This window comes from Zonotrichia leucophrys, chromosome 7 (assembly GCF_028769735.1).
Source record: "Zonotrichia leucophrys gambelii isolate GWCS_2022_RI chromosome 7, RI_Zleu_2.0, whole genome shotgun sequence".
NCBI lineage: Eukaryota > Metazoa > Chordata > Aves > Passeriformes > Passerellidae > Zonotrichia > Zonotrichia leucophrys.
The window spans coordinates 32989129-33014553 of NC_088177.1; the positions used below are offsets into that span (position 1 = coordinate 32989129).

The following is a 25425-nucleotide window of genomic DNA, read 5'->3' on the forward strand; positions in this document are numbered from 1 at the left end:
AGTCTTGTAGTCAGAGTTTTAGATCATGGGATAAGCATGTTGCTTAAGACACTACATTACACTGTCCCAGATTCCTAAAAAACAATGCCCTGAACTTCTCCTGTCCTTCCTGAGCTTGCTGAATGGGGTTTGCAAAGTGTGAGAGCATTAATGCATAACGTTTTTACCACTGTTCAGAACTGATTTCATTCACAATTAAACACTGTGTCTACTCTTAGCCAGACAGTATGGGCTGTGGGATTTGGTGTCTTTATGTATGACAGTGACACAGGTTAAGAACATCACTATTAGCTTCTAATCATGCATGCTGATAATAATCCCTTCTTATCAAGTGCTGAGGGCTGTGAGGAGACAGAAGGAAGAAATCACTGCTATGAGGCCAGAGGGAAGGAGGCTGATGAGGAGCACCTGGAGCCTTGCAAAGAGATCAAGGGAGAAGGCCCTGCAGCTAGGAGGTAAGGAGAAAAATGCTGTATTCATGACCCTAGGGCAGAGAAAGTTTTCATTTGTGCATAGGAAACAAGGAATTAGCTGAATGCACACTGACAACAAGAAAGAGTCTCTCTGTGTAGTGGATGAATGAACCTTTATGGGCTCCTCTTTGCCTCCTCCCATTGTTATGGAGCAGCTAACAGACACGTTTTCCTTTCTGCTGCTGAGTTTTCTTTCACAGTTTGGAAGAAGCTCTTTGTCTCTTTCCTTTTAGCTTACAGCTAACATTTCCCTCTCCCTTGTGAGGAAACCACTATACATGCAGTTTCTTTTTCTTCTCAGCCAGTGCTGTGAAGATACCTAGGGCTAAATTTGGCTCTGAGCAGTGTGTCCTACCTAGCAGACTCTTCCAAACTGCACTGATAGCTTCCCCAGATTCATGGAGAGCCTGTCTTTTGTTTTTCCATTGGCAACACTGGAAGAAACTATAGACAAATTGCTACCAGTTCTGCATGCAGAAAATGAATGTGTATGCAGAGCTCTGGAGAGCTCATCATCTACTGAAGAGCCTTTCCCCACCCTCCTCCAATAAAACAGGGACCAAAACAAGAAGAAGAAATTTAGGTTCCACATTCCAAGCACAACCTCCCTCATTGTCATCTCCAACCCTGGCACTGTGGTGAAATAAAATGTTCATACAGACATAAAACTTGAGGGGTAGATGATGCCAAACTAGAGTCCCACATGCAAATTTTTTTGCCAGCTTCTAAATACATAAGGATATTCATGGCATAGAACTGTCCTCCTCTCCCAGATGACATATCAGTTGTCACAGCTGGGGATTTGGTAAAAGGGAGGTGTGTTTTCTGGATAACATAGAATTTAAAATGTCTCTCAGAGGGCTTTGAATCTTCTTTGTAGCCTTTAGCTCATTTCTTGCTTATTGTGCAGCAATTTACATCAAAACTGTAGTCAAAAATGGGTTGCTGTGATGTACATGCTTCTGGCAGTGCAACAGGGCTTCAATATAACAATGAGAATAAAGTCAGGTATTTCAAGCACCTGCCTGAGAATCAGTATTGCAGGAGAATGTTTCAGGCTGTGGCTTAGTCTCACTAGGGACAAACAAATGCCATATGCAAAAGAACATGAGAAAAAACACCAGGAAGGAAGAAAGTTTGCTGCCCTCCTCTTTCCAAAATTGTGGGATTTAATATTCTCTGAACACCACAAAGTTTTGCTTGTTACACATTTACACATTGAATAGTCTTGGCCTTTGGTATCACTGTAAGTAGCATGATTAAAGGTACTCTGCACCTCAAGTAATAGTGATCAATACAAACAGCAATGGCCAGCAGTCTGGCTTTTCATCGTTCCAGAGCTGCTTCCTAAAATGTCTAGACATTTATAATTGCAACTTGTTGCTACATAAACAGTAAATTACTGCTAATGCTGGGAAAGAAAATGTTATTTACAGCAGAAAGGTCATTCCTTCAAAAGGGGTCTTCAGTCCTACATATGTCCTAAGAAAATTTGTTACATTGTTAAATTATGTCATCAGTTGTAGACTCTATTAAAAAAAAATTTAAACCCAGCAGCAAAAACATTAATCATACAAAATGCCTAAATGAAGAATTGAACTGGGAGTATTATCAAGAGAAAAAAAATTAATCTTTAACTACAAATAAGTTAAACTATGTGAGTCAAGAAGTCAAATATACCCAACAGGCAAAAGAAAACCCCAGAGCAGGACTCTTTTGGGCCTGGCTTTATCATTTTGCCTGGTCTCTGTGCCAAGGCTGACAGCCCACAGAAGGTACTTGCTGACACAGGTGAGGAGGAGGATCTTACATGGACCCCAAGCATCACCAGCTGCAGCATCCTCAGGCAGAGCTGCTAGTGTTGATGGTGCCTGTTTCCCACAGCTGTAAAGCCTCCGGGCGAGGAGGAGCCCTGAGCCCCCTCAGCTGTGCTGTGACAGCAGCCAGCAGCAAGAGAGCTCTGGCAAACCTGCCCTCTGCCCTGGGGTGACCTCAGTGCCACCCCTCCTCCTCAGACCTCCAGGGACATCGTGTCTCAAGAAGGGCCCTCTGCTGTGGCCAACACCTTTCTCAGGTGGCTTTTTCTCAGTGAAGGGAGCCCTTTCCTCTTCAGGTGGATGGAGCTGCATTCCCCCTTTAATGCTGATAAAATCCCCAGCCTTTCCATTTCACCTTTCCACCCTTTGGTACATCAGTACAAGATGAGTTTCTTACCCCAGGGCTCAGAAATTGAGTCCAGTGGAATCAATAAACACCAGCTGCTGTGGGCAGCACACATGCTCCTTCCCTTCCCGGAGAATAAGAAATGCTCCTCTATCTTGTTCAAACTAAACAATATCCCAGGCATTAATCCCATTTCTTAACCTCATATTACTTTATCACTTGGGGATTTGGCACTGTAGCATTTTATATTATTCTTAGCTAAGTCCAGAAAAAAATTAAGCTTTTCTTATTGTCCATTTGTGAAAATTTTCTTAATCCTAACAGAATATGAGAACCTATTTTTCTCCATAGTCTATAATGCATAAATATTTTAGGTAGATTGGATGATAGCTGTAAAGTTTCAGTAAAAAAAGTTAACCCAAACAAACGGACATTAAAAATAAATAAACTATTTTTATTTTTTTCAAGTAATTTTAGAGACATTAACGATACAAAATAATGATGAATGCAAAATCAATACAAATTTGCTGTCTTCATAATTCTTGTTTTCTTTCTGATAGATATAAGTTTTGGTTGCTATTCTAAAGTATATGGAATCTGATTTTTTCAAGCAAATATTCTCCAAGTGATATAATATTTCAGATGGAGCTTTTTGATAGCCTTGGTTTTTGACTATTTAAACACATCACTAATAAATAATTAATCATGAAAAATTGAACTTAGTATCTGCTCTAATGAGAAGACTGCACATTTTACCTCAAAGGCATGTAATAAGAAACCCTGTTTGACCAGTTAAGCAAGCAGAAATAAAATCTGCACATTGCAAAACTTGCTGCAGTCAATAGAAATAGACCTATTAACATCAAAGGGGTTTAGGTTATCTCTTTACTGAATAAGTGCTTGTGTTATTAGAGTGGTCAGGGACAAAGGGAATCAGTTGTTACTGATAGCACAGCAATTCAGCTATCTTCTTTGTTATTCCTGCAGGATGCATTGCCTTTGGCTGTATGGGCATTGAGAGGCACAAGGGCTTCTCAAAGACTCAGGATGGGTAAGTTTTGATTTCTTTCCTTTTCCTTCCTATGAAAATGAAGCAGGATGCTCTCCTGTGATATAACCAGGCCACGTGGTTTATTGCCTGATGTCTAGAAAAAGCCTCAAATGGCAGTTTAACTCCAGAAATTTAGGTGTACAGAATTTCTTTGGATGGAAGAAAAGATGTTCCTCCACCACGCACAAACTCTATGAGTGAGCAGGCCACAGTCACACCACCTACATTTCATGTCCAAGTGACAGATCAGATCTCCTCCTGCTGCTCCTGGAGAAAGTGACTGGGCTGTGCTGAGCTGGGCAGTGCCAGGCTCCACCAGTGACACAGCAAACACACCTCAGGTCAGAGGGTCTCAATGTCCACTTGCACATACATCCACCCACACCACTGTAACTTTGCTTCAGCATCCCACAGAAAGGTCCTCAAAAGCCCTGCACTGTATGGAAGCACTTGCTTTTGAGAATAAAACCCAAATATATTTTAGCTTTGCAATTTCTTAGAATTGCCTCAGTTATCTTCTTTGGCTGCACTACTTCTTGTTGCTTCCTAGTCTGAAATGTCTGATGGCTGTGGGCTGTTTATCAGCTCACAGATCTGTGCTCCTCTTCAGCCACAGGTACCTGCAGATTTTTTTTTAGTTTTGTCTTTGCCCTGCTTCTGTTACCACCAAAATCGACAAATTTGCTTTGACTTATTGTAGTAAGAGCCTATTGGCTCCCCAAGAAGGTACTCTCCACCTTGTGCTTCACTCAGTGCATTAAGCTGTAAACCTGGAAAAAAAATGAACTGTGCTTCCCTTGAAAAAGAAAATTGAAAGACCTTTTCCAAAAAAGCAGAGAAAAGGTCCCTTAATGGACTCAGACTGCATTAAAGCTGCTATAAAATACTATATAGCTTATTATATTACTCCTGCCATTTTATTGAGTAAGCAAAAAAAATTCCAAACAAAAAGCCCCTAAAATTTCTAAAAATCTATTTTAATACCACCTGAGTTAACACTTACGCAGTTTTGGTTTTGTTGTTTTTTTTTTTATTTTCTGTTTTTCTTCCTTTCATTTTAATTTATTTTCTGTATTACTATGTTAGGAGCAACAATTTCCACACAAGTGATGGCCACATAGCTTATTGATTTCTCAGTCAGTTATGCCATGACATATCAAAGAAGTAAAACTATTACAAATCAGTTCAGTGCCATTGATATTAGTGGCAGCAAAGGCTTTAAATGCATGAGTCAGCATTACAGCAGCTGAAAGATCACACCTTGGATATATCAGCAGGAAAAAGAGCCAGTGAGGAATCAAGACACAGGTTTTGGGGTCTTTTTAACAATGACCTAGCAGGAGCTGGTGACCAGCTGAAGGTTTATGTCTGGGAGAGGTCATCATCACTGTGGGGACAGCACACACACAAACACACACATAAATTTTGTGCTGAGCAAGTCAGGATTCCCTTTGTCTCCAAGCCAGGTTGATTCAGTAGGTAGGTTTGGGGGGATGATTGCCTGGATTATCTCTCAATGCCCCATTCAACTTTTAATAGCAGGTATAAAAATTTTATCTGATTTTCTACTTTACTCTTTTGAAATATTAACCGTTGATAAATTATTAAACTAAATATAAAGTGGTACAAATGTACATAGATTTCATAAAGAAGTCTGCTCAGGCAGGCTACATAATGGGACTGCTTCTGCCACCCAAACAGGTCAGAAACCAGCTCCTCTTCTCATTTTTTTTGTTTTAATGCCCATTGGCCCAGGTATTTCCAAGGTAGCTGCCTGTTAGAGTGTCCATTTTTCTCTCAAGGAGCCCCAGGAAGCCTATTCATGCACCCTAAAACAGTTTCAGTACATTCTTCCTTTGAACCAGCCAATATGTAACTAAGCTGTTCTTAAGAGACCCCAGCAGTGGAGGCTATGAGGACCCCTACTTTTTAGCACAATAATAATTTTTTGTCCCTTGATATCTAACTGAAATACATCCCTGATGGCCTTGTCAGACTGATATCTTTTGCTCTAGGCCAATATAGAAAAAAAATCTAAATTAAATACCATAGCTATTCTTGCGCCTTTCATCTTCACTCTCTTTTCTTCCTGACTACACAAGTCATGTCCCCACAGCTCATACCCTTGAAAGCTTTGGTCATTCTCTGCCCACTTTGCTGGGATTCCTTTAAATTATATTTGTGGAGGGAGCTGAAACCACATTACCACAACAGTGTGCCTCTTATGGTGAACTGCCTCCTGCAGTGGGTCCAGTGACCCTGGAAAATGAAATCCCACTTGGGACCGTGGCCACAAGACACAAGGAGGAACATGATGGCTGTGAATGGCAACTCCTGAGCACCATCCTGCAAAGCAGAATGTTGATGTTTCATGATTTGGCAGACATTGCTTCACTGGCCCCTGAAATGCCAAGAATTCTACCATAAAGATGAGGAAAAATCCTATTTTATTGTCATTACCATTGTAAAAAAAATAGGAAAATACAGAACAAGTAGCTATTACACCAGCTCTTAGCAAGAGTTGTGTGCACCAGGGAGCAAAACTTGCTGCTCACTCAGACACTGTATTGTGGACTTCAAAGAGACACAGTGTAAGTCATTAGAGCAAGAGCTTAAATGTCACAGCTGGTATTGTTTGTCCTTACATTTTTGTCACATAATTCCAGTAGCTTTAGCACTATAAAGAAAAAATGTAAAATCTGGTCCTAATATGTATTTGTATTTGGAACCTGGTGAATTACCCTGGATATTAGCTGTATTAAGTTACCATGAAAATGGAAGCCTTAGCAGAAGTAATTAGCACTGATACCTTGTTTTACATGGGCAATGCACTTTGTGGATAAGAGAATAACAGAGGTGTTAAAGTCGTGCGTGTTGTGCTTTATCAGACTAGTGTATTATAGCCCTTCAGGTTAAAGGGTTCAGAATAATGAAAGAAAATCCAGGTGCAATTTCCTGCTGCTGTTTTGCTGTATTATCAAATCCTTGCAGGGTTAACTCTTTACTTGCTAGATTCCCTGTGTGTTTGCAGTTTCAAGTTGCCATGAGATCATTTGCAGAACCTATGCAATTGCTTGTTCCAATAATTATGGGAAGGGTTATGTATAAAAAAAATGGGAACACAGATCAAGAAAAAAGTAGCAGAAATCTATCTAGATTTATTTTCCCATTTTTAAAATGCATTGTTTTTTGTGCTTTGAAGACCATAGGCAGAAGGATCACTGCATATTCATGGGGATATGCTTGCACCTCTATCTTTTGCACAGATTTTTATTTCTGCCTTTCCCTACAAGAAAAAGTAATATGAAGAGCTGCTGCCCTTTCCCACAACTTGCCATAAATCATCCTCTTTTGTGTGGCAGAACATTTATTGGAAACATGGTTATAGTGACAAAAATGCTCATATGCAACTGATTTCTGGGCTAATTAAACCAAGATATAAACTGGGCTGTGAAGTGGCTGATGAGAATCCCAAGCCAAATCAGAGTTACCTGAGTGCAACCTTTGGAAATATGACTTACCATTTCTGCTGTACAACACTGCAAAATTACTTCTTGAGTCAGTGCCCATCTTTACTGCTCTGGCTCAGCTGACCTCCCTAAGAGAAAAACAAAAATCCAAGGTTGCTCAGAGCTCAAGACTTTCCCTGAGGAGGATATCAGATAATGAAGAGATCAGCAAAAATAATCTAGGACCTTTTACCATCAAAAAAGTTATTTCATTGATCATCATATAACATATCACATTTTCTGGCACATGTAAAATTAAATGAAAGCAAGTTATCTTTAATGTTCTCTCAACTTAAAAATAAACATTTCATGAGTGCTCTATATATATACCACATATATATTCATGGGTTTTTGCTCAGGAAGCATGACAGTTTTAACTATTCACATGAAGGAAGGAATTTTCTTATTCACACATGGGCATCCTGGGAGGCTTTTTCCCAGAAGTTAATAATGTCAGTGTATTAGGATGGAATGGGCATTCAGTGGGTAAGAAAATCATCAGTCTCCAGAAAATCCTTCAAGAAGTATTTCAGTAAACACAGAATTCTTGAAAGGGATATAAGCCCACAAACCCACATGCCTCAGGCTTTAACTCAGCCTCTAACTACCAGAGGTTAAAGCAGATTTTGTGGGCAATCTTCTCCATAATTAAATACTGTGGGCTTTCTTGCACTGTGTTTGCAGGTTTTATCAGCTATTGCAAGAGAAGGAATTTATGAACAGGCTGGATTACAGTCTGCTCAGGCAGTACTAATTTTTATTGCAGAAATTGACACCTTTCATAAAAGTAGAGGTGTGCTTTAATTGAGGTATCAAAATTAATTCTAATATGCTTAAAATAATCATGATGGTCTGATAACTGTCTTAATACTTTCTCCTAGGTTTGTTTGCTAATGTGCAATACCTGAGGTAATCCAGCTGACTTCTGTAACAGGACAGAAGGCAGGCTCAGTTCTGTCTCAGTATCAGCATTCAAAATACACCAGTTCTCATATTTATAGGAGTATGCAGAGTGCACCATAGAGGGGTGTATATTAGGTAGGAAGTCCCATGTATTTATTTTTTTTTTCTCACTGCATTCCATCCCTGGGCTGACATCCCTGGATATGCTCTTTTCCATCACCATGACATGCCATTTTAAAGTAATGCACTGTAAGTGAAGCAAGTGTTGCCATAAAGAAATCTTTCATAAAATCATGTCAATGGAAAGTAACACATTCCATTCAGACCAATCTCCTTGATGGAAAAGGGGGCTTTGAATAAGCAGAGATTGTCTAGCTCCATGGATAATTTATCAGTGCCACCAGCTGATCTCTAGAAAAGGCTTAAAAATAACAAAAGACAACTAATCCATTTTTTGAAAAAAAAAAAAAAGATTGAAGATGTGTTTCACAAGCTCATTGGTGCCTCTGGCATTAAAAAGCTTACCCTGGTGCATACCATCGATGGCTTTAGACTATTCATCATATCATTTGCATGAAGAGGCTTACAGCTCTCCCCAGACAGAGAGAGGATTACAAATGTTCCTAAGTCAATAGCCTTCGCATTTTAAAGTATTTGCTTATTAAAGGCTACTTTAAAAAGTTCAGAATCAAAACCTTGCTATTCCTGTTTGACAAGAAAACCTTGGCAGTTCCCTAATTCTCAGTATAAAAATGATGCTTTACATTTCTTTAACAGTTTCTCTCCTAGGAGCTCCAGGTGCTTTGGATAATTAACATAACTCCAGTATGTGTCCCTAGAAACATCCCTCTGCAGTACAGAACTCTTTTCACCACGCTTTCTCAAGAAGAGGTCAGAAAGCTGGCATCAAAGACAATCAATTCAGAGCTTGGATTCCTGCTCATGTGAAGTGGTTTTTGATAGATGACTGATGGATTTGATAGATTGTTTGGTATTGTTAGGGCTGAAGGACCTTCCATGGGCACACTGGCTGACCTTCACAACAGTGAAGGATTGTGCCCAGTGAATCTCTAAGCTCTTAATCCCATGGTTATGGCCCCAAGATGTTATTCTGTCTTTGCCCAGATCTCAGAGGAGGAAAAAGCAATGTGATCATGCTGTCTGCATGCTCCACAGTGTCCTTGCAACCCACAACTCTCTATCTATGAAGAATTCTAAGCCATTTTGGCATAGCAAAAGAGACCTCACAGATGCTCAAATAATTTTATGGGGGGAAAATTATAGGTCTCAGCACTCAATCTATTACTGCAGTGGAGCTCTAGGGATATAAGACACAAATCCACAACAGACTCTCTTCATTAGCCAGGATGCTCATGGACCAGGCTATTATACTGGGACAGATAAAGCAATTCGAATTCCAACAGAGACAGGGAGAAATATGTAGGACTAATACTACAATAACATTGGAGTGATTGCACCTTTATCTTAATTCTCACTAAAGGCTGTAGCACAAGGATTATTCTGTATTAAGAAAAATAAAAGTATTTAACAGATATAATAAAATTCAAGGTGCAAATAGACTGTTGCAGAGTCAGAGGCAACATTTAGTTTTACTGATTTTCAAGCTGTAGCTGTAGCCAGAATTTCATCCTCTTTCTAATAGGGACAAGACAGGCTGGTTTGGAAAACCAGGGGAAAAAAATTGAAAAAACAATTGGGCTCAAGGCAAATAGCAAATATTAGATCAAAAGAACCTGGTAGAGTAGAGGAGAAGTGGCATCTCTTTTACAGATGATGATTTTTCCTTTATTGACTCTGGCCAAATTGAAACATGATGGTTTTGAGGGATTACTAAATTGAATAATAATACAAAGAGAAAATAATGACATTCTAGTAAGAAGCCCTTGTGCATGACATTTACAGTTGTATTTGGATCATATAGATGTCTTAAAAGAACATAGCATTATTTTTAACAATCCCTATTTTTTCCCAAATGAACTCACTGGTGGGTTGATTTTTCTGCAGTTTCCTTCCTAAATATTAAAATCTAGAGGAAAAAAAAATAAAAGAAAGGAAAATGCCAAATTTTGCCTTTCCTATATCTGTGGAAGAGCTAAACATTCCTAGTGTTAAAAGTTTCAAGCTCTCCTACAGACCACTACCCAGAATAATTTTACCAGTACATTGTTTCACTTGCAGGGAACATGCCTTTCTACTGCAAGAGAAAATCAATACCATTTTATAAATTGTATCAGTGTAAAAGTTCTTAGTAGCTGGGTAGTATATTGCCCTTTCTGGACAGATATAAGATCTATTACTACAGGTACCTTAATACAGATATACATGACTCTACTCTTACGGTGCTATGCCATATTTATACCAGAAATTTTGAAAGCAACTTTATATTTTGTACTATAAAAAGATGATCTAATATTATTTAATACTTGTGCTCCAGCTCTCTCTCTGTTTTCTCCCACTCAGAGTGAAGAAGAGTTTAATATTCTTCCACCCACTGCATGTCTTACTTGTCTAAATATATAATTTCTTTAGGTCAGAGTCTTTTACTTAAAGTGAGCATGTGTGTATCTACATATGCTTTGTGCTGAGCAACCTGGGCACAGTGAGAACTGCTTGGGAAGAGCTGGTGAAGGGATGCACTGGCCTCCACCCCTTCTAAATCCTTTAGAGCTGTTTAAGTAAACTCAAAAGATGCACCCTGGATGAATCAGTGGTCATGGGTTCAAAGCAAAATTTCCTGAGTGAAACATGAATATCTGATAAACAGCCAAAGAAACAATAGATAACTCTAATGGAAACTAGTGTATTATTTGGATCTTATCTAATCAGGGCTGCTTAGCAACATTATGATAACAGAAAAATTAATATTAGGAAAACCTTCACCACAGACTAGCTGTATCTGGGCAGATATAGGTGCAAAGAGATGAGGATATAGATGGGGTTTAGATATAGATGATGGATACCTAGATAGAAAGGGGGGCACTTTTCTAAGTATTGGAAGCCCAAATGCTGGGATGAAGTATTGAATCTCTGAGTTTCCATCTGTGGCACGGGGAACCACCACACTGAAGACCAGTAGGGAGCTTCCAGATGTTTATCAAGTCAGTTCAAGCTGCTTCAAGAAATGTCAGCTAAAGCACGTTGGCTGCTGTTCTACCTCAACTTGCTAATGCTGGCATAAGTGACTTATAGCACTTGCAAGCTGAGGATATGAAAGGGGGAATGAGATTCTTGACTGGCTCAGTGGCAGAGTTTGTCTGCTTTGGGGGATTGTTAATTATTATCCTCTTAACTGAATCACCCTCATGTGGAGCTTATCAGTCCAGGTAAGTAGACAGGCTATTGAGAGCAAAACTCTGCCTCTCATTTGACCTTCATTCAGCACTTTCTTCTTTAAAATGTAGCCCCAATGTGTAAGGTATTTATCCTATTCAATAGTTGATTGCACACCACCTAATCTCTTGGTGTTGGTCTAATCCATCCCTGCCATGGATTTTTGTTACTGTTGCCAATACTGGACTGTCTTTATTTATCACAGCCACTCTCACTGCATCTTCTCAGAAAGCCACGTCAATCAAGCAACCATTCTGATCTGCTGCATCCCAGAGTAACAAGAAATGCTTTGTTCTGACTGTATATTTCCAAGCTGTTTTGAGCCCTCCCATGAATGGGCTGAGATGGTTCTCTGTGTCATGGGGGAGCAGCAGGAGCTGCTCACAGCATGAGGGTGGGTGGGCTCTCAGTGGTGACAGGCAACTCCAGCCTAGCCTGAATGTTTCTCTCAGGGCTTTTCTCAGCCACCCAGGCTCTGGGTGGAGCACAGGGGTGGAGAGGAGGCTGGCCAGACACCACAGTGCAGGATTCACCCTAATGTCCCACTGGACCTGAAGACACCACCTTCCCAGGGACAACAGCACACAGGGACTGTCCGCCAGAGAGGGGCTGTGTTATTCCTTAGTAATTCTCAGACAGTTCCCAGCTGGTCCTCAGTTCATTTTTATGTTTCCAAATTTGTCCTAAAATTTTCCCTGCAACTCAGAAAGGCACCATGGGACACCCTGGTGAACCACTAGAGTCTCTGAGCTGATTTGCCCACCCTGGTCTTGCCATCCAAACCAGAGGTCAGTGTTGAGGGGCTGGGAAGGGCAGGAGGGGTGGGAAGAGGGCAGAGGAGGGGATGCTTGGCTGAGTTTTCTTATCTTGGGCAGGATTCTTCTGTCCCTGACAGAGGCATCAAGTTTGAGATTTAGGCCTGATCCAGGAGCTCTTCTACAAAGTCTCGCTTTATGAATAAAGGAAACAAATGTGTAAACTCCACTAGAAAAATTACACTCATCAAAACATCTATAAAGCCATGCATATTTGCACACAAATCTAAAGACTTATAAAATTACAGCCTAAACCATTTTCCAAAGAAGTTCTCTTTAATTGGCACAAGGTGTTGAATTATGCAGAACAGATCTCAACAGAGATTTTTTTTTAATATAAAGTTAATTACCTTATCTTGGTGTGCATGAGGAAGCACAATACTTTTTGCAGTGACTCTTTGTATCAGAGACAGCTAGTATCCATGTTAGTCTGTTCATGTAATAAAAATCAAATTGCATCAATTCCTTAACAAAGCACAGCAGAGGCTCCTCTTAATAGAATCTTTATTAGAGAATCAGATACAGCTATCTCCAAAGAGAGGATTTTTAAAAGGTACTGGGATTTCTCTGTAGTTTATTAGCTAAAGCAACACTGGGATTAGCTGCTGGGAGGTGTTGTGTTGGAATAAGAACTGCTGGGTGGAAGCAGAGGCAATTGGGATACCCTCTGCTGTTGACAAGATTCAATGGAATTTTTTTATTTTGTGAGTTAAGCTGGAGAGGTGAGAGGGGCAGAAGGCCTGCCAGTTGACATTTTGACTCTTCCATTTCCATCTGCAGAGAGCTCGTCCCTCATATGCATTTCACTCCCAGCAAGACCAGTGTTGCAAACCCAAAGCCATTCAACTCTGGAACCATTCCTGATGCCCCAACACAGGAAACACAGGGAAACAGGGAGCTCTGGGTGTTCTGCTGTGATGGGATTTGGCTTAACCTTCTTCCTGTGCCCCAAACAATTTAACAGGTCAAATCTGGGCTTCAGAATCTGTAAGCAAGAAAGTGAATTTTTCACACCTTTGTGTGGAGAACAGTTCTCACAGGCTCATCCCTAGCCTGAAACTGTGCTCAGTTTGAGCCCTGAAGCATGAGGATTGACAGCCCTGTTGTTTGCTGTCAGCAGAGCACAGCCATTGCAGTGGGACTCCTCTGGAGAACAATGAGCAGCAGCAGTAATGACAGCAGGGCCACTCTCAGGCTGGAGGAACAGACCCCGTGTGCATCTCAGAGCTGCTCTCCACAGCTCCCCAAGCATGGCTGGGATGCTGCTGGCAGGAGGCTGGCAGGCTGTTTAGAGGCAGCTGTCAGGGCTGCCCAACCAGCAGCCACTGCAAAAGCTCCCTGGCAACTTCAGTACCTCAGAGATTAGGGGTTTGGAAATTCCAATTTGTGATATTTTAAATTACTGGTGCCAGACCCCTCCGTCACCACTGCTTATGGTATTCTTGGCCACTGCCTTTAATTTGTTGGTCCACAATGGCCATGCAGGGTTCAGTGTACACTCCAAGCTTGCGTTCAACCTGATGCTGATAGTAAAATGCCAGGCAGCACCATGGCACCCAGGGTTATCCTCCTTCCTGCAGCATCCTCTTGCTCCAGCACTCCAGAGCTGCTGAAGTGGGGAAGTGAAATTGCTTCTAAAACATCCTGCCTCTTCAGAGTTATATTTTCCCTCCTGGCACGCTGCTATATAAAAGGTTTTACAGACCAGGATTTCAAAATGAAACCAGTTTTCCCCTTTCCTCTCTGGCTGTGGTGCTTTAGAAGTGCATGGACAACACCTGCAATACAGAGGAGGTTAAAGAGTCAACAAGAAAACTCTGTGAGGGTTCCAGGATTTGGAGAGGGAAGAGACAGCCAAGGGAAAGGAGTAGGAGCAAAGGCATTGCTTGCCAAAGCTGAGGGTGTTATGAAACTGCTGTGGAGCTGAATCAGAGGGAAAATGGCAGAAAGTTACACATTCCTATCTCCCTTTTTGTCTTCATTTTCCAGATAGACAAAAAGACTGTTTCTCTGCTTGGGGACCTATCAAAACCAAGGCAGGAGCAGCTACTGGTACCTGACTGTCACAGAACCAGAGATGTGCCAAGGTTGATGCTGAACCCTCATCAACTGCCAAACTCCAAAAAAAGCAGGCAAGATGCAGTTCAGCAGCACTTTCTGTATTCATTTCCTCTGACATGAGGTGTCTAACTGAGCTGTCACCCTCATGCCCTGCTACAATCAGCAGCACAGACAGGACCTTCCACAGACCCGGTGTCTTGTGCAAGCTGAGTCACACTCCAAAGATCCTAATTTCTGAAACTGTTCCACATGGGAATGTAGCAGGAACCTCCAGCAACTCTGTCCCCATGTCAGACCCTGAACAAGAAAATCTGTAGCAGTGAGTGCAATGATCCAGGTTTACAGATGCCTAACTTAACCATAAATCATCTGCTTAAATATGTGCCCTGATGAGCTGCACGTGCTGCTTTTTAAATAAAAACCTACCTGTAACAATTTTAATAAGCACTAGCGGTTAAATACGAGCATTATTAAGCATGCTCTAAAATGCCCAGAAGACAGCAGCAAGGTGACTTTTGGACAGTTCCAGCTTCAACCCCTTCTCAGTTTGCACTGCTGGGACAAGGGAATCTGGTCCTGCCCTCTGAATTTTTGTTTCCCACCTACCTCAGGCAAGTGCCAGGAAAAAGTGTGAAGTGCTTGTCTCCAGCTTGCAGACATTTGAAGACAAGAGACAAGTTTAAGTGGAGTTTGGCATCCCATGGGGTGAACTTTTGCAGGCAGCCAGAGCAGTGATATTGAGCACTATCATTCTCTGCTGTACACATCTTTGCCTGACCTTATCCTGGACGCATCCCCTTTGACTCACTTCTTTAAAGAGCCTAATAGATTTTCTTTAGCTTGAGGCAGAGCAAACCTCTGCTGGATTGAAATAATGTAGAAGTATTAGAAAAGATTGGTGCTGGGAATTTTTTTCCCCTCTTCCCCTTGCTGAACGATAGGAAGAAAATATATGACCCAAATCTGCCAAGCACTTTCAAAGGGAAGGAACACATGTGGAGCAGCATTAGAAGGCCACCCATCTCCCCTTAATTATAATGAGAATGCCACCATTGCTAAATGAATAGAAAATAAACGGAATAAGTATTAAATGATTATGGTTTCCCTCACATATTTCTTCTCATCTATTCAGCAGCAGATAGTTTTACAACATAAATAAATCTTTTGAGATGTAAACAAGTCTGCAGCACCCGGTGCCGGCGCTGGCGGAGGGCGAGCGCAAGCCGCGATCTGCAGCACCCCCTGCAGCATCCCGCAGGGCTCCCATCCAGCCCCGGCATCTTCCCGGGATCTAAAACGCTGAAATGCACTTTACATGCAGGGTTCGGTACTACTGGTTTCTCACTGTGTTGGTCTCAGCCCTGCAGAGAAGGAAAACTTGTTTTGCAATCAGAAGGTTTGTGAAACGCGCTTCGTGCGCAGCCCTCGCTCCCCGCGGGGCCATTCTTCTCACAGGGTCAGCCGAAGGGAGAGGGAAGGTTTGCAAATCCCTGCTATTTGGGGAGAAAAAAATAACTATCAAGATTTTTTAAGAAACCTGAATTTCTTCCCGAGGCTGGATGTAGACTGCTGCATTGCTTTCCATTGATCTGCCTTCTCCCTGCACTAGAGTCACATTCCAGCCCCCAGCCCTGACTGGCTCTATAGGGTGGACCAAAAAAATACAATTACACTCTTATGTTCTTGAATTTTCCAGTTTATGATATGCTGACCAAATGGCTTTCTATTTCACCTCCACAGATCCAGCACCAACCTGCTTACCTATTGACATGCAGTAAGAGCACAAGACAGGGATCACACCCCTTTAAATTCACTAAAATGAGTTAGAAGCCCAGTTCCCATACAGCTACACAGCATCAGGTACCCTGTGCAGGGAACCATCAGTGTGGGGACTGTTCCAGCTGCAAAATCTATAACCCAGTAGGAGTACAGAGCTGCACTGCTTAGCACCACCAGGGTTCTGTCCCATCCTGTTGTCCATCAGAGGTGCTCCCCAGTTTGGTTTGACCCCTCTAGGAGAAGGACCACCTGATTGCAGAGCTCTTGGCTGCCAGTGAGCCCCTGTACTTTGCTGAAGTGCAAACAAGAACTTCAACATATTTGCCTCAGAATCAGGATGGTCTGAGCCTGTTTTTTTTGCTAACACAAGAGAAAAGAAAATTTACAAATTGTTCTTTTCTTTGCCAGACTGCTTGCCAGGCAGGTTTTGAGCAGAGCTAATTTGACACATCCCCACAGGCCTCCCTGGTGACAATTATGCAACAGACCCCTCTCATGTGGGGCATTTCATACCACTCAAACATGCATCTGGGACCTGTTTATATTGTATTTATATCTTCTTTTCATTTCACTCCTGCTGAGTCCTGCATGCCCCTCTCCAGCTGCCCACAGCCTCCAGCCCTTCCCTCCTGCCCCTTCTGCTGAGCACCTAGCATGACTTTTCTCCTGTACCCTGTCCCCTTGTCAAGTCACCCTCCTGCCAAGCAGCTGCTGCTGGAGCAGATGTAAAACGCTTCAGTAACACTCGCTGAGATTAGCATTGACACCAGCACAGAGAGGAAATAAATTCTTTTCTGGGGGAGAAGCACAAATTACTTAATGCAGCAGATCACAGCAGCATCTGTGTGGAAGAGAGATGGTTTAATATCCCCTTGAATATAACACACCAAAAAAAGCAGAATCACCTGCCCACCAGCAGCCATGGTACAGCCAGTCCCACACACCATGTACGACCTGTGGTGATTCTTTCCCAGCTTTGCAGGACTTTGGTCATTAATCTAGAATCTATTTGTCATTCCATAAAACATTGATTCCAAGGGCTTTTTCCATGACAATTGCAGCTGGCACTAGTAGCACTGGAGAGGTGGCTGAGGCATGTGGAGATGGAGGGGCTGCTTGCTGGTGTTTAATCAGGCACAGGTCACAGATCATGAAGTGAGGTGACAAGCAGCACCCAGGCATGATCAATCCCTCCATTCATACTTTGGCACAAGCCATGTAAGAGTCTGGCAGGTCAGTGGGAGGAGCAGAGGGGTTTACAGTGGATAGGGAGCACAGCTGGAGTGACTTGAAGAGGTTTCAGCTTCCTCCTCAAAGAAGAAAAGCTTCTCATGTGCATTGCTCAGCAGTCAAATCCCACCTGTGCTCTGTACTATGAGGCCTTCAGCTACAAAACCTGCTTTGCCAATGATCCTGGTTCCAGCCCAGACAAAAAGGGGGTGCAGGGATGGAGCTGTTGCACAGGGTTCAAGGACTCTGAAACAATTCTGCCTGCAGGAATGTCCCATCCTCTGCTGCTCCAGCACAGCTCCTACCCAGACAAATGGATTTACTCTGCCCTGAGTGACTTTTCCAAGGCAGGAGTGTGGCCATTGATTTATGGTGGCCTTGAGCTGGAGAGGAATCACATCTCATTCCTGTGTTACGTGCCAGGTTTTCTGTGTGTACCAGCCCTAGTGAGAGATTTTCACCTGACTCTGAAATCTCATGTACAAGAGGGATTTGACAGGGATGGGATGACCTAGTATGCAAATGATTACATTCCTGACCTGGAAACTCCTCTTGTTTCTCCTTTGTTCTGCATTTGGGATGAAATCAATGAGAGCATTTCAGCAAAGTCAGTACCAGCTGCCCTGGTGGGAAATACCTTCAAAGGGTCCCTTTTGCTGGTGCTGCAAGGCTGAACACAGCTCAGGAAATAAGGAAACACATCACATTTGGGAACTGCAGCCACTGACACCACCAGTAATTGGCCCATTGTCCCTTGGAGGAGTTCTAATGGAAATCTGGGCCGGAGATGGGAGTGCTGATGTGTTAATCACCACAGCACACACCCGCCTCCATTGTTGGCCAGCTCTGTGAACAATTTCTGCTCAGGTTATAGATTGGTGCACCATGTGCAACACAGAGTAGCATATCCAGGCAGAAAGAAAATAATGAATTCAACACAAAGAATCAAGAAACTAAACTGTTTAGATAACCTTAGGCTTTTTCTGCTAAGAAAATCAATATGGTTAGAAGCAGGGAAACTACCCATATCGCCAGCAGAGTGAGGGTGCAGAGACACAGAAACCAATATGAATGACCAAAACAGTTTAGTTTCCTTTTCTTTCTGCTTATGTTACCTTTTTAAAACAGTACTAAGGGTTTCACTGTAGTTTACACCTATTTCTTACGGTACCTTTGCCTTAAAGGTAAAGTTCAATATTATTTGTATCCAAAATCTTGGTTCTCAGACTCCTGTATCTGAAATGCTATAGCCCTATGAGTTCCCTTCCCTTCTGATGATGTCTGTTATTAGAGCACCGAAAATCTGGCATAGAAAAGACTGTGTCAACTTGCAGCTTCCCAGCGTGGGTAGTTTATTCTCTGTATTCCATTCACACATTTCATGTCCTCACCCGACAGCCAACATGGGTGCTAATTAGCAGCTACACTCCTCCTGGCAGTTGTGTGGGCACCCTTCAAGCAGAACTTGACATGAATTTAATTCACATCACGGATTAACTGCTGTGTTATTTGCATTGCAAAAACACCACCAGGTCCCAGGTAGGGCTGGGACCCCAGGCCACAGAAGACTGAGAAGGACAGTGTGGAAAATGTAATCAGGTGTGAGGGCATTAATGGGCCTCAAATAACCCTAACCAGCCTCCACACCCTGCCCCTGGGTCTGAGGATCCCACTTAAGCAAAGGCCAGGGGTTCACCCCTTCTCCAGGCTGTGCTGTGTCTGTATCTACTCTCACCCTGCTGCAGAAACTCTTTTCATACCTAGCCCAGGGCTGTACATAGCATCTTTCCAACCCTGTCTCATGGATGGTGCCTGGACCAAGGCTGCAGCCTTGTCTCTCCTCTTTTGCTGCTGTGTACATTCTTTGCATGGATTCTGGACTTGGTGTGCTGCCTTTCTTTATCTGGGATTGTTGATAGACCCTTTTACCACCGATGTTACCCTGTTACCGGTCTCCCTCAGCTCACAGCTTCCCCTCTGTTGCCTTCTGCTCTTGCTGCTCCCTGATAACAAAAGAGAAGTGGGGAGGAAGGAGTGGCTACAGCAGCTCAAGGATCACTGGAGGAGCTGCCACTAAAGAGTGAGTGGACAAGAAACAAAACCTATCCTCGTGTGCTGCGTGAGGAAGAGAGGTATTTGGTCGTCTTCATCCCACAGGATGGGCAGAAGGAATTTGTGGGACTTCCTGAGCCTTCCTTCCCCTCAGGTAAGCATTCAAGGAGGAGAAAGGGTGTCCACAGCACCTCCTGCTACAGCAGTCAGGGCAGGTAGCCAAGGACAGCAGTGGGTTGTGCTTGCTGTGGATCAATCTTTGATCCTTGTCTAAAGGTGGAGGGGAATCACAGGCAGGAGTTCTGAAACCCCCTCTGCAGTGGGAATGCCAACAGGGGTTTAGCTGATTTCATGTCTCCCTCTGCCCAGCCTGAGAGAGTGAGTATATGCTCCTGGTTTCCTGAGTCATTCCCACCTGATAAAATGCTGCACCATGCTCTCTTTAGCTGTATAGGTTTGCCTATGTTAACTTTGTTAAGTTTGAGGTGACATACAGAAAGAATTCTGATTAATGGAGGAGGAAAAACACAAGAGCAAAGAACTCTTTTTAAGCAAATAACAAAATACTCTAATCTTTGGAAGAAGTTTGATCCCTGTGTGTTTTAAAGCTTATGCTGTAGAAAGGAGATGCCATTTGCTGCAAATTTTATTTATTTTTATTTATCTTGGGAAGAGACTAAAGACAGAAGTACTCAGAAAAAATAACTATCTACAGACACTGAAGAGTTAGGAAACAGTGAGATCTCCTCCCTTTCCATACTTTGTATGCCAAATGGCTACCAGAGCTTGTCAGCCCTGCAGAGCATCAGGGAGTGAAGCAGGCTGTGTGCTCCATAAGGAGAGCCAGCTGGGCTGCCCCATAAGGCACTGCTTCACTCGGTGCTGCTGAGCCATCTACATCCCAGCACCGATAGCAGGCTGATGAAAACCAAGCTGGAACCCCCAACAAAGCTCAGAAAAGGGAGTTCAACTCCCTTGTGGGGGTTTCTCAAGCTCATCTTGCTGAGCTGCCAGCCTGGAGCCTGCATGGAGCTGCGTCAGCCCAGGTGGAATACTGTGTGAAACAGCTCTGCATGCTGTGGGGAGGGAAACTTCAGGAGATTTTTACTGAGCAAGAAACCTTAGATTTCCCCCTAGGGACCAGGGATGTGCATAGTGAGGTGTTGGCTGATGATATAATCTATAACACTCTCATGCAAAAAGGTGTTTCTCTGTAAAGAATGAAGCAATGCTAAACAGTGGGAGATTAATCACTCCTCCTCCCCTTTCCTCCCACTTACCTCGTGGATCATTAGGTCTCAGGAAGGTTTTAATTCTGCATGTACATGGAAAAATTGACACGAGTTTCACCTGACTGGTGACTAGGTCGTGTCAAGATCTGTATCACAATCAACACTCATTAGTCCAGAACAGCAAAGAAACAATGCATCCTACTGGGAGAGGAGGAGATTTATCAAATTAGAGGATTTTATGGGGGATAAAATGTCAAAATCTTGACAGCTGTACATACAGCTCTCCCACAAGAGCTTCCACTAATATAAGCAGGAGACGGAAAGCTGGTGTCCCCTGGCATCCCTCTCACTTAAGTGACCACAGCTTTGTGTCCCAGATGGCTTCCTCCAAGGATGCTTCCCATCACAGGAGCTTTGGGGTGAGAATTTCAAAATGCCTTTATCAAAACTCTTCTGTTTAGTGCTCAAATAATGTCTCACTCAAATGCAAAGCCCCTGAGACTGTCCTGGATTGGATTTACTCCAATCTGAGCCTACTTTGTGCCTGGAGTTATTTACTGTGAAACTGTTGGAGCTGGACTTTCCCATGCAAAGCAACAGCTGTGATTCACCCTCAGTCATATATTGATCAGATTTTGATCCTTTTTCGGAGCAAATGCTCGTGAGAATCTATTTATGTCCAGAAGAGATTGAGTTGTGTCTGCTCTTTATGGGTTAACAGTTGAATTCTTGTATTCATTTGCTGGTGCTTCAAGCAATGCTAATCTGTGCAGAGAACAGGGACAATAATATGGGATTTAAGGGATCAAATAAACTGAAGTAAAAATCAAGATTGCAGAGGAAAGATATTTGACTTAAATGTTTGAACTAAGATAAAACTCAAAGGCTGAAACTTGCAAGTAAGTAAGAAGGGAAAATATTCAAATATAATCTTTATTTCTTACCCAGTGTTTGAAAAATAGAAATAGATTTTTTCCTAGTTTTGAAGCTTCTAGTTTTTATAGTATTGGTAACTAAAGTTAGAACTAGCTTAGAATTTAAAAAATCTTTAAAAGTAGTTTATAATGACTGGACTGGTCTTTTACAGAGAAAAAAAAAATCTGCCGCTTCCCTCTCCAGTTTACCAAAAGAGGCATCAAAACTGAGCCTTTCCCTCTGCAGAATAAACTAGAAGCAATATTTTACTCTGCCTATTCCAAAGGTGATTCCACTGGTAAATGCTTCCATGGGGGGGTGCAGTGAATTTTAAACAGTCCATCCTCTTTCTGTGAAAGAGGTTATTGAAGTGTACTACAAGCAGTTATCAAGTTTACAAAAGAGATTCACTCTGGAGTTACGGTATTTTATACCAACTTTCAGCTTAAACTAAACTTTTATAGCCAGGATATAAACTCCTGAATATGAGGTCTTCGTAATAGAAAACTTGTCTGACTAGAGGGTCAGGAGGAGCAATGGTGTAATGCAATTTATGGCCTGCTCAGCCTGGATTTACACTTCATTACAATACAATATCAGGAGCAGATGTTACAATGACAGGTGGGGGTTTTTTGTTTATTATTTTGGGGTTTTTTGTTTTTGTTTGTTTGTTTGTTTTGTTGCTGGTTTGTTTTGTTCTGGTTTTTTTAGTTGCTGTGTAAAACCAAAACATTTTAGTCCTAGAACAGAACTTCTGTTTTCCTAATGGGAGAGGTGGGGTAGCTCATGTTTCCCACAAGTATTTTTATAAGCATAGCCTTTGTGACAGCAACCCCTCAGATACCCCCAAGCCCCTTCAAATACAGGGGCATTCAACATAAAATCTCTGGGTTTGACATGTGAAATTAGAGATAAGAAGCACAGGAAAATCAAAGGCTGAGCTGTCTTGAGACAAAATCAAGCTATAGGGGCTCCAGAAGGTGTTGGGAAAGGGAAGCCTATTTTAAAGATGAGGCAGGGCATTTGCCATGGGTGGAATTATTATGATTGGTAAAGGAGTACTCTGACCAACATCTGCTCAAGGCAGGGCCAACAGAAGGAATAAACTCACTTTTTATTGGTCCATGCAAATAACTTTGAATCTTCAAGAATATTGCAGTGCTTGCTCAGTGTCCAAATCAACCAGTCCAGTGAGAGATGTGCCACCCTAACACTGCCTGAATAGAAACTTTCTCACTGGATCACAGTGCAATGTGCATGTAACAGATACACCAGAAATGATAAAGCCTTCTCTTTTCCCCTTGCAATCCTCCACCCACTTCCTTTTGACTTTGCTAATAAAACAGAAATTAACTGTTGCTTTAAGATATGTAATAATTATAAAAACACTCTGTTTTCAACCCTGGGTGTTGTTCCTTGGGGAAAACTAATAGGCATTAAAGTTTTGATCCAGTCTGGCAGAGTTTGTCCTGTGGTAGATCACTAGGACCAGATAGATAGTTTTTTGTTCTGTGCTTGTTCAGAGTCAGCTCTGAGAAGGGAGAGTTCAAATACAGAGCTCCCAGGCATAACTGGAAATTAAATAATGATATAGGAATGTCTCCCAGTAATTTAAAAAAACTGATTACGTGAGATTGACAGCAGAAAATTAGGTATGTGGCTTTTTCTGTATTTATTCTTTATTTCTGTCTGCAAGGCTGAGGGAAGACCAGTCTGCTTGCACCACCTCTTTGCCACTGTTTAGATACTTTCCAGGCCACAGAACTATATTTCTTGCCATCTACCATATTAGAGCTCTGATGAGAAGGCAATGTTGGTAGTATTAGCAAGGAAATTCTTGGGTGAGACTGAAGCTTTCTAAAATTCAGCTGGTGCCCATTGTTGAGGCATCATTACCTCCCTAGCTGCTGGTGCTCTGTGCCACCAGCAAGGCTAGCAGGGAAACAATGACATTTAAAATACATCAAGTGCATTCTACTCTCTTTAGTTAGCTCCTGGCTGCAAGAAACGCTGTGAACTACCAGTGAACCCTGGCTGAGAGTTAATGCCTGCCATTTCATGCTTTTGGGCAGGTTCCCTGGTGTTTCCTAGCAGTGCTCCTGGCCTTGAAGGTGCCAGCAAATCCATGCACTGAAAAGGGCAGTGATGGTGTCTGTTTGAGGAGGTCAAAGAGTGAAAGCACTGAAGGGAGAAGTTCAGACTGTTGCAAGAAGAGACTGAAAATATATCCTTGTTTAATATTCTGTTATGTGCCAGTGTGTACCAAGAAGCACATCCTGGGCATGACATTCAGAGCAAGGTTCAATTTGCCATGTCCTGGCTATATTGCCAGTGAGATTTGACTGTGAAGCTTACAAACTCTGCACAACTAAACCTCCAAAACATTCAGCCTTCTGATTTGCAAATGGGTACCCAGACTGGCCTTTTACTAAAAGTCCATGCATCTTTTCCCTTGCAAAGTATTTCCCAGGAATAAACTTCCTGATGCCATTTTGGCTTGTCTGAATTGCGTATGCATGCACATGATTTTCAAGGTATTGTTTAGAATTTTTAAAATTTTCTAAGCATTAACTACAGAGGAAGCAAGGACCATATGTGGTTATAATAATAAGAGTTTCTCCTGACTCTATGTAATTTAGTGCTGGTCATAAACCAAAGCACCAGAATGGATCTTTCTGGCATCTGTGATGATGTCTAGTAGGCTGGGTGCTATAGGACAGAGCAGAAGCTCTGGTTTTCCCTGTCAGTTCCCCTCACTTTGCTGCTTTCCTTCTCCACACCTACTCTGCTTCCAACCTGATTTCCTACCAAGTCCTCTATGTATGCACAGTTTGTCACTCCATGATAATCTTGATGGAGGCATCAAGGAGAAATCAGCATGAAAGAGAGGTAGGATGAGTGATTAGAAAATTTCTGGAGGATGGAATGACAGGGTGAATCTCATAGGCAGGAATTTTTCTCCCCTCCCATAATTCTGAGGACTTTCAATTAGGGCAGATGTGTTTTGTGTTTTCACACATCAATCTTTCATTGTCCTTGCATCAATCATTCACTGGTTTGTGCAAATAACTTCTCCCAAACAATATTCTCCTGTCAGAATCAGGCACTGTCATCTGCAAACCTGTTTGAATATTTCATTATTACCAGATGAGGCTTTTTGTTGAGGCTTTTTGTTGAGGCTTTTTGTGTATTTTCTGAATGACATAGCAATATAATCCCTGTGCTCCCTGTCCTAATGAAGCTGGAAGGCCAAGGTAAAGCCAGACAGTGACAGGGGCTGTGTCCTAGAAACCTTTTCTTTGTAGTCTGTGCAGGGAGGAACAAAGGTAACTGCAAACAGGGAGCCCTTGTTCACTGCTTGTTTGATTCCAGTCTGGCCAGGCTCAACCTAGCTGATGTCAGGAGTGACTAATTGGTTTTATAAATCCAATTTATACACATACAAAGCTTACTTTAGACACCTATTCCTTGAGGCAAATATTAAGCCATAGGTTACAGCTCCAGCAGTTGTCAGATTGCTTGTTTTCTGAAGGTGCTGCTGACCAAGCTCTTTGTGCGTGGTCCCTGAGAGGCCACACTGGCCAAGTCTGGGTCAGCATGGCTGAAAAGGGCTTATCTGGGCAGAAGCAAAGCATAGAACTGGGGGGAGTTCTGGTGAAAACCAACCCACCCAACAACTTCTGAAAAGGAGGTCTAGCCAGCCATGGGACACTACAGTAACTTGGCTGATCTGAGTGCTGAAAACTAGGCTGTCACCATTGTATTTTCTGGAAAATTCCTCTTTGCCCAGGACTTTTTTCCTGGTAAGCCTCAGAGAAAAGCCTCAGAGAAAAAAGGAAAACAATATTATCTGATTTGCTTCTCCTGTGTTTTGCTGCTTTGGAATGTGGT

The 25425-nt window shown here is 42.3% G+C and overlaps 1 long non-coding RNA gene across 2 annotated transcripts; it reads left to right on the top strand.

The window, feature by feature from the left end:
* The first annotated feature begins 392 nt into the window (after nucleotides 1-392).
* Nucleotides 393-15362, top strand: LOC135450608 (uncharacterized). Of its 2 annotated transcripts, none has more exons than XR_010441110.1 (3): nucleotides 393-455; nucleotides 3624-3687; nucleotides 14255-15362. It is a non-coding gene; the product is annotated as an uncharacterized LOC135450608 (long non-coding RNA). The 2 variants fall into 2 exon arrangements; XR_010441109.1 differs by lacking the exon at nucleotides 14255-15362 and adding an exon at nucleotides 8078-8194 and having other exon boundaries at nucleotides 401-455.
* Nucleotides 15363-25425: the final 10063 nt, after the last annotated feature.